The sequence below is a fragment of the Cherax quadricarinatus genome, chromosome 14, assembly GCF_038502225.1.
Source record: "Cherax quadricarinatus isolate ZL_2023a chromosome 14, ASM3850222v1, whole genome shotgun sequence".
Taxonomy (NCBI): Eukaryota; Metazoa; Arthropoda; class Malacostraca; order Decapoda; family Parastacidae; genus Cherax; species Cherax quadricarinatus.
The window spans coordinates 21,096,448-21,104,704 of record NC_091305.1 but is presented as its reverse complement, the minus strand read 5'-3'; the positions used below and the strand labels follow the sequence as shown (position 1 = coordinate 21,104,704).

Genomic DNA, 8,257 nt, shown 5'->3' with positions numbered 1-8,257 from the left:
TGCTTGATCCCCATCTGACCTTCATCCCCACTTGACCTTCACCAGTAACTGACCTTTGACCTGATCTTCATCCCACCTGACCTTCACGCATACCTGACCTTTGACCTGATTTTCATCCCACCTGACCATCACCCATACCTGACCGTCATTCACACCTGATCTCTCGAGGACGGTTCCTTGATGCTGGCGGGGCTCTTAATCCAAATAATTGGATTTGGCTTCCGCTTCCTCACACTGAACTTGCTTGCCCCCCATTCCCCAGGCACTACATGACCCCCTACGAGTTTAGCGCTTCCCCTTTAATGTAATTAATAATCCCCACGTGAAACTTTGACCTTCATCTTCAAGTGACCTTTAACCCGGCCTTTATCTCCAGGCGACCTATAACCTGGCTTTCTGAACGTGTCAGGTGACGAGAGACTGAACTGAAGATTCATCACACAACAGATGGAGTTCAAACCCATGACGAAGTTAATTCTTAGCCTCTCAAGGTGCCTTGTTGCAGGTGAAGGGCTCTTGATCAATGGAACTGGAGTAATCCTCCTCTTCATTAGATCAAACCTGACTACCTCAAATTCCCCATGCACTTCATGACCCATGCAGATTTGCTGCTTCCCCCATAAACAGTAGGGGCACCCCCACCCCAACATTACCCAACCACCTCCTCCTGTTTCAGCGTGTTTGAGAGGTGGGTGTAACCTGTTTCAGCGTGTTTGAGAGGTGGGTGTAACCTGTTTCAGCGTGTTTGAGAGGTGGGTGTAACCTGTTTCAGTGTGTTTGAGAGGTGGGTGTAACCTGTTTCAGTGTGTTTGAGAGGAAGGTATATGACCTGTTTCAATGAGCTTCACTAGTCAGTTGAGTGGTGGGTCTTGCCACTTTAGTTTGTAGAGAATATACTCCTGTAAAGGAACTGTCATAATATCCATGATATAGTGAGAGAATTTATTCGATTTTGTTATCCGTGAATCTGTAAAGAGAATCTGATGTATAAAGTGTGGAATTCTATAGGGTACCAGTTATAAAGTTCCTCTGAAGTGATAAAAACCACTGTTAAACAAGAATAATTAACTAATATCACATGACCACTTCAGAAATGAGAGATTCTAAACAAGCTTAGAGTAAGTCACGGAAGCAGTCCAAAGGCCGGGCTCAAGATCTAGAATTTAACTTAGAAGATACACGTAGGTAAGAAAACATAAATGTTATGAAAGAAACTCATTTTGATACACTGACAAAATTCAATATGGTCTTCAGATATATGAATGATCAAATACTAAAAAAACAATATATCAATATTGGAAAAAGCATCAGTAGTAGGGAGGTGTCTGCGCCGAGAAAATGAGTAGAGGAAAACGGAGAAAAGTTCAAAGATATTCTGCAGATTTTCTCCGGCAATTAAGAAAAATGAGTTACGAAGAAATACTGAAAAATAATGAAAACGCCGCAGTAGTTGGTTGATGTGACGATGAGAGTAATGATAGACACTTAAAAGGGAAAAGAATTCTGTGAAACAAAGAATATTAAGACCTTAAGCAAAGTTAACAAGTGGACACAATTGTAAGGTAGGGAAAATAAACGGTTTGAAAATCATATTAGGAAAACAAAATTCATCATTAATAATGGTAGACCGCTAGAGTGGCTCCACGAGGAGCTATGTGGTGATGACTACAACCACTGGAAGATTGTGGAAGATATACGTGGAGAACGACCAGCATACTTCTGCTACAGTAACTAGGTTAGGTATTACTGATAGTTAATTTAATGCGTGCACACACGCACACACACACACACACACACACACACACACACACACACACACACACACACACACACACACACACACACACACACACACACACACACACACACACACACACACACATACGTACATACATACACATCCACGATGGTGGTACATTGGTGGTAAAGACGGTGAAAGTCATTCAGGCTGAGGATAAGCTCAATGATGGAGATGGGGCCACTGTTCGCAGGAAGGGAAGGGGTGGTGAGGGCGGCGGTTGGGGTGGTGTGGGCGTTCCTGGTGGTGGTAAGAGTGTTGGTGGGAGTGATGGTGAGGTTTGTGGCGGAGGGTGGTGGTGTGGGCGGTGGGCGGTGGTGGTTAGTGACTGGGTGGTGGAGGTGGGGGTGGTGGCGGCCAGCGGTGGGGGAAGCGAGGGTGAGATGGGGGACCAGTGGAAGCTGAGGGATGAGGGAAGAGGAGGGGAGTCAGTGGTGGTTGGGACGTTGGAGGTGACGGTGTGGAGGCAGAGAGAGGCCCTTGCTGCTGCCTCGTGTTGGTTGTGTTGCTGCTGCTGCTGCCGGCTCAACTTACACTACTCTTACCCCCGGCCATGTCCCCCTTCCCTTCTACAGTTCTCCGCCTGTTTATGAGTCGTTTCTCTGACTAGCCCAGCGAGTTGACTCTACAGATTATCTTTTACTACGTGAGAAAAAGAAATTGAGTGAAGGCTGACAGGACGATTTTAAGAAATTGAAATTAAAAGGCCATCACATCCACCACTGATAAACTGTCACACAAACACACGCACACAAACACATACACACACAAACACCAACACACACACACACACACACACACACACACACACACACACACACACACACACACACACACACACACACACACACACACACACACACACACACACACACACACATATGCTGTTTTCTTCATGAAAAAATTCAAACTGGATATATTCCTCGAGAACATTACTTAAAAATTGCTCAATCGGAGACAACAGATGAGCTGAAGCAGTGACGCAATCGTGAACGTGTGAAGACTGGAGGAAAGGAGGAGCCTCGTCTTGGGTTCCATGATGAGGAGACTTCACTACACCTCTGGCAGGAAGCTCCTCACTCCAGCCTCGGTGTAGAGAGAATGTGAAGCCTGGTAAGAATATACACTCTGTAAATATCTTGAATTTAACTATTTTCTTACTTTGAGAATCCCCTCAAATGATTCAGTATAATTCGACATTTAATTACATTATCTGTGTGTTACCATGAAACTAGTTAACGAGCTTAAAATAACTGTTATTATATACCATTTTTTGTGCGTTTAACTAACTTAAATGTACAATTAGTATGACGTCGCTTTTATGTGTGTATAGAGAACCATCTTAGAACGGCATTTTCAACATGTAAGAATAAAAAGATTTTTTTTTTTACTTTAGTCATGTATAATTCTCTAATAAGCCTGAGTGTACTATTTAAAGGCACTAGTACTGAAGACACTTCCATATAATAACGTGTGAAGTGTATTTCTAGTTTCATCTTGAAAAGCAGAAATCTTGTTGTAACAACTTAGTATCAAGAATATAAAGGAAACAACCTGGTGTTGTTTACCACAGTACTTGTGGCCGGAACCTTCACTACCACAACAGTACTGGTGGCCGGAACCTTCACTACCACAACAGTACTGGTGGCCGGAACCTTCACTACCACAACAAGTCTCGTTAGCAACGCACCATTTTTTTCTCTGAAAAATTTTCTGACTTTTCCATTAGTTGTATACCAACTTTTTTCCTCCTCATTTCATTTAAAAGTTATTAAACAATTAAAAAAGAATAAAATAGCAGTATCTGTCGAATTAATGAAATTTTGCTAATAGTAAAAATTGCGAAGAAATTTCGCTTGTAATAAATGATATACATCAAAAAAGGATTTTTTTTTAGCTCACTACAACGAAGACAAACGAGCATCTGAAAAATATATGACGTGCGCCATCCACTCCCAACGATCACATTCGTATATACTAATATCTCCCCAAGGCACGAGCATAACAGTGGAGGAACACTGTAGAAGGCCTACTGGCCCATATCTGCAGGAAGAGGGTAAAAAACAGACTGGTAAAAAAAGGACTGATCCAAAAGGGTTTAGTGCCTATTTGTAATATATATATATATATATATATATCTATATATATATCTATATATATATATATATATATATATATATATATATATATATATATATATATATATATATATATATATATATATATATATATATATACACATCTCTTCCTGAAGCGTTTTCCGGCGAAGCAATCTTCTTCGCTCATGACTGTGATTGAGGGATCGAATCACCTCATGAGCCAACTCCCTAAGCTTAGGAGAATTAAATGCGCGGAGGAGGTCACCCAGTAGCCTTCCAGGGATTCTGAGATGGATCCTGAAGACTAATGCTTTTTCACAAGATTTAAGTGATATTGAAGCCAGATGTAGTTCTGCGTGTGCAGGGATTTTTATGGAGGCATAGTTATGCTGTGGGTGTAGTTAGATTGTGGGCATAGTAGTGGTGCGGCCATACTTATGCTGTGGGTGTTGCTGGGCTATAAGCTTTGTTAGGCTGCAAGCGTGGTTAGACGCTGTGCGTGAGAAGCCTTTGTGCGTGGTTGGGTTGTGGGATGGCTTTGTCTAGGGCGATAGACTAGCCATGGGTGGAGGCTGACTGAGTAGGCTGGTAACGAAATACCTTGGCTATGGGTAAGATGTGGCTATAGGTGTGGTGTGGCCATAAGCGCATTGTGGTTGAGGCGTGGTGGTTCCAGACGTGGTGTGGCTACAGGCGTGATGTGGCTACATGTGTGGTGTGGCTACTGGTGTAGTGTGGTTACAGGCATGGTGGGGTTATAGGCGTGGTGTGGCCACATGCATACTGTAGCTACAGGTGTGGTGTGACTACTAGCGTGGTGTGGTTACAAGAGTGGAGAGGCTATAGTATAGCTTGACTGTGAGGAAAGGTGGGCTGAGTGACGTTAGGCTCAGGAAGCACTTCATCTATCAGTATGAGTATGAGAATTACCTGTTTACCTGCTTAAGGTCTCAAGGATCAACGCCCTCGTGGCTCAGTCTCAGACCAGACCTGTTGGGCTTGTCAGAGAGAATGTTGGCGTCCACTTTCCCAGAGTCTAGCGTAGGCATCACAATCCTGCTGATCAGGAAGTGCATGAAGAAATTTGTGGATATAACCTTAAATCCTTTATGCTGATCTGCATATTAGTGTACTTGTTGTACCCGTTTTCAGTGGGGGTCTTTTGACCTGTTAACCACGACGACCGCTCTCGTAAAGACAAATTTCAGTGTGTAGATTTGGACCCAGTCTATTCAGAAATTGTAGGTGTAAATTATGATGCGTTCTTCGCATCTGTCTTCCAGGGGGAAAAATATCAAGCGTCTTCAAGCATTCCCAATAACTTTTGTGTTGCGGATTTGTTTCGGTTAGCGAAAGATTCCCTGTACATTCTCCCGGTATAGCGTTTCAGATGCTGTAAAAATGATCGTTAGTGAAAAAAAAAAACTTTACAGTTTAGATTCTATAAAGAATATGAGCATTACAGAGAAATTTCAAAGTCTTGTCTTCTCTTATAATGAATAATTTTGTATTTTTCTTTCATGTACCGCGCTGTTATGGTAGTGACAGTTTTTGAACTCATGATGTGATGTCGTCGTCCTCTGCTTCCTTACATTTTCTTATCGCTCGAGTGAGCGATAAGAGAATGAATGTATATATATATATATATATATATATATATATATATATATATATATATATATATATATATATATATATATATATATATATATATATATATATATATATATATATATCCTAGGTAGTGGGTTGGTAGACAGCAACCACCCAGGGAGGTACTACCGTCCTGCCAAGTGAGTGTAAAACAAAAGCCTGTAATTGTTTTACATGATGGTAGGATTGCTGGTGTCCCTTTTTCTGTCTCATAAACATGCAAGATTTCAGGTACGTCTTGCTACTTCTACTTACACTTAGGTCACACTACACATACATATACGAGCATATATATACACACCCCTCTGGGTTTTCTTCTATTTTCTTTCTAGTTCTTGTTCTTGTTTATTTCCTCTTATCTCCATGGGGAAGTAGAACAGAATTCTTCCTCCTTAAGTCATGCGTGTTGTAAGAGGCGACTAAAATATCGGGAGCAAGGGGCTAGTAACCCCTTCTCCTGTATATGTTACTAAATGTGAAAGGAGAAACTTTTCTTTTTCTTTTTGGGCCACCCTGCCTCGGTGGGATATGGCCGGAGTGTTGAAAGAAAGAAAGATATATATATGTATATATATATATATATATATATATATATATATATATATATATATATATATATAAATATATATATATATATATATATATATATATATATATATATATATATATATATATATATATATATATATATATATATATATATATATACATACATACGTATACATACATGCATGCTGGTTTGGCTTTGAAGCGAAAATTTAAGGAATAATGAAAATGGATTGTAAACACCGTAGATTTTCTTATAACAGTTCATATTAATTTACCGCATGATATAACTGATGTGTTTTGAGGATATAAGATTTAAAATCTTATGGGAGAGAGAGAGAGAGAGAGAGAGAGAGAGAGAGAGAGAGAGAGAGAGAGAGAGAGAGAGATCACGAGTATTTTTGTCTTATCTCTTAGTGACCACCTGTTTGTAGACATGTAGGAGCGGACCGTCGCTCGTGTCGTCTCGCTACTAAGAGACAAGTCCATGTGATTAACTCACCAATAAATATAACCTCCCTCAAGGCACTGACATTCATGACACTCTTCCTTCCAGGCACTGGCCTTTATAGCACTCCACCTTCAAGGCATTGACCATCATGGCACCCCTCCTTCAAGGCATTGACTTTCAGGCACTCATAACGACTCCTTAAATCCATAACAGCCCACATCCAATTATGCAGTCCAAATAAAATGAAATTCACTGAACTCAATCAACAGTTTCCCCGAACAACAATGCACTCACCCAACACTGTCCTCGACCCACAATGAACTACACTCACGATTCACCCTTTTCTCCTTTAAATGTCTTCAACCAATAATTTTAGTCCACTAGAGGTGGATATATACACACTCTGTGATATTCGATTCACACTCCCTTATACTACATGGAACATATTTTACATTCTTCAAAATTTTGACTACATTTGCTTTCGATCTTCAGCAATAAAAACAGTCAGCTCAATAAGGGACGTCTAAGACTTCACTGAATTACATTAGAGTATTATTACTGATCCGTCTGATATAAGAATAGGGGCAACGATTTAAAAGGTAATTGAAATTTGGGTGCACAGTACCGTAGACTTTCGCCACACATGGCTCCTAACTATCCATTCACGTTGTGAGGAGGGAGGGAGTTAGAAAGATAGATAGAGAGAGAGAGAGAGAGAGAGAGAGAGAGAGAGAGAGAGAGAGAGAGAGAGAGAGAGAGAGAGAGAGAGAGAGAGAGAGAGAGAGAGAGAGAGAGAGAGAGACAGAGACAGAAAGACAGACAGACAGACAGAAAGAGAGAGAGAGAGAGAGAGAGAGAGAGAGAGAGAGAGAGAGAGAGAGAGAGAGAGAGAGAGAGAGAGAGAGAGAGAGAGAGAGAGAGAGAGAGAGAGAGAGAGAGAGAGAGAGAGAGAGAGAGAGAGAGAGAGAGAGAGAGAGAGAGAGAGAGAGAGAGAGAGAGAGAGAGAGAGAGAGAGAGAGAGAGAGAGAGAGAGAGAGAGAGACAGAGAGAGAGAGAGAGAGACAGGCACAGACAGAGACAGAGAGATAGGGAGGGAGAGAGAGAGAGTGTTTAAACGTCCCCTCCTATTCTTATTTATTTATTCATGGTTAGAGGGGCTAGTCTCAGCTCCTGTCCAGACTTAACCACATACTCTTTGTTTCACGAGTTTTGTATCCAGTATGTACCTCAGTCGAGACATTCTGCTTCCTGACCGACCTAAAACTGCAACATTAAACTTTCCTGATCCTAGCATTTGAATCTGTTTGTTAGTTTGTTGTGTCTAGTCTGAGTATAGAATAAAATTTAGTCATGTCTTCCCTGGTTCTTCCATCTGTTCTTATTATGCTCCGTTCTTTTCAGCTTCTCGCAGGCCAACATGCTCAGCTCCTTGACTAGCCTTGTTGCAAATCTTTGGACTTTTTCATTGTGTACTTGATTAGATGTAGGCTCCATGCATATGCTAGATAAACTATTTTCTTTATAAGCGCCTCCTGTATTATGCTCGGTATTATGCTTACCGCCAGGTACTTCTGCTTGCTCGAGGTTTGCAGCCATTGTTATTTGCAAGTTTATTCTCCATCAGTAGTTGTGTATTCTCTAACTATAATCAATCCCTCTCCCTGCGATTGAGTTATAGCCGCCGTTTGTTTGACCATATCTTAAATCTGT

General features: G+C 41.0%; 1 protein-coding gene across 1 annotated transcript in view; it reads left to right on the top strand.

Moving 5' to 3' along the window:
- The first annotated feature begins 2,156 nt into the window (after nucleotides 1–2,156).
- LOC128695113 (uncharacterized) overlaps nucleotides 2,157–8,257 on the top strand; it is a 57,061-nt gene continuing 50,960 nt past the window's right edge. Inside the window, exon 1 of the mRNA XM_053785532.2 lies at nucleotides 2,157–2,911. The gene's annotated coding sequence lies outside the window, so the exon portion shown is untranslated. The remainder of the gene's footprint in view (nucleotides 2,912–8,257) is intronic.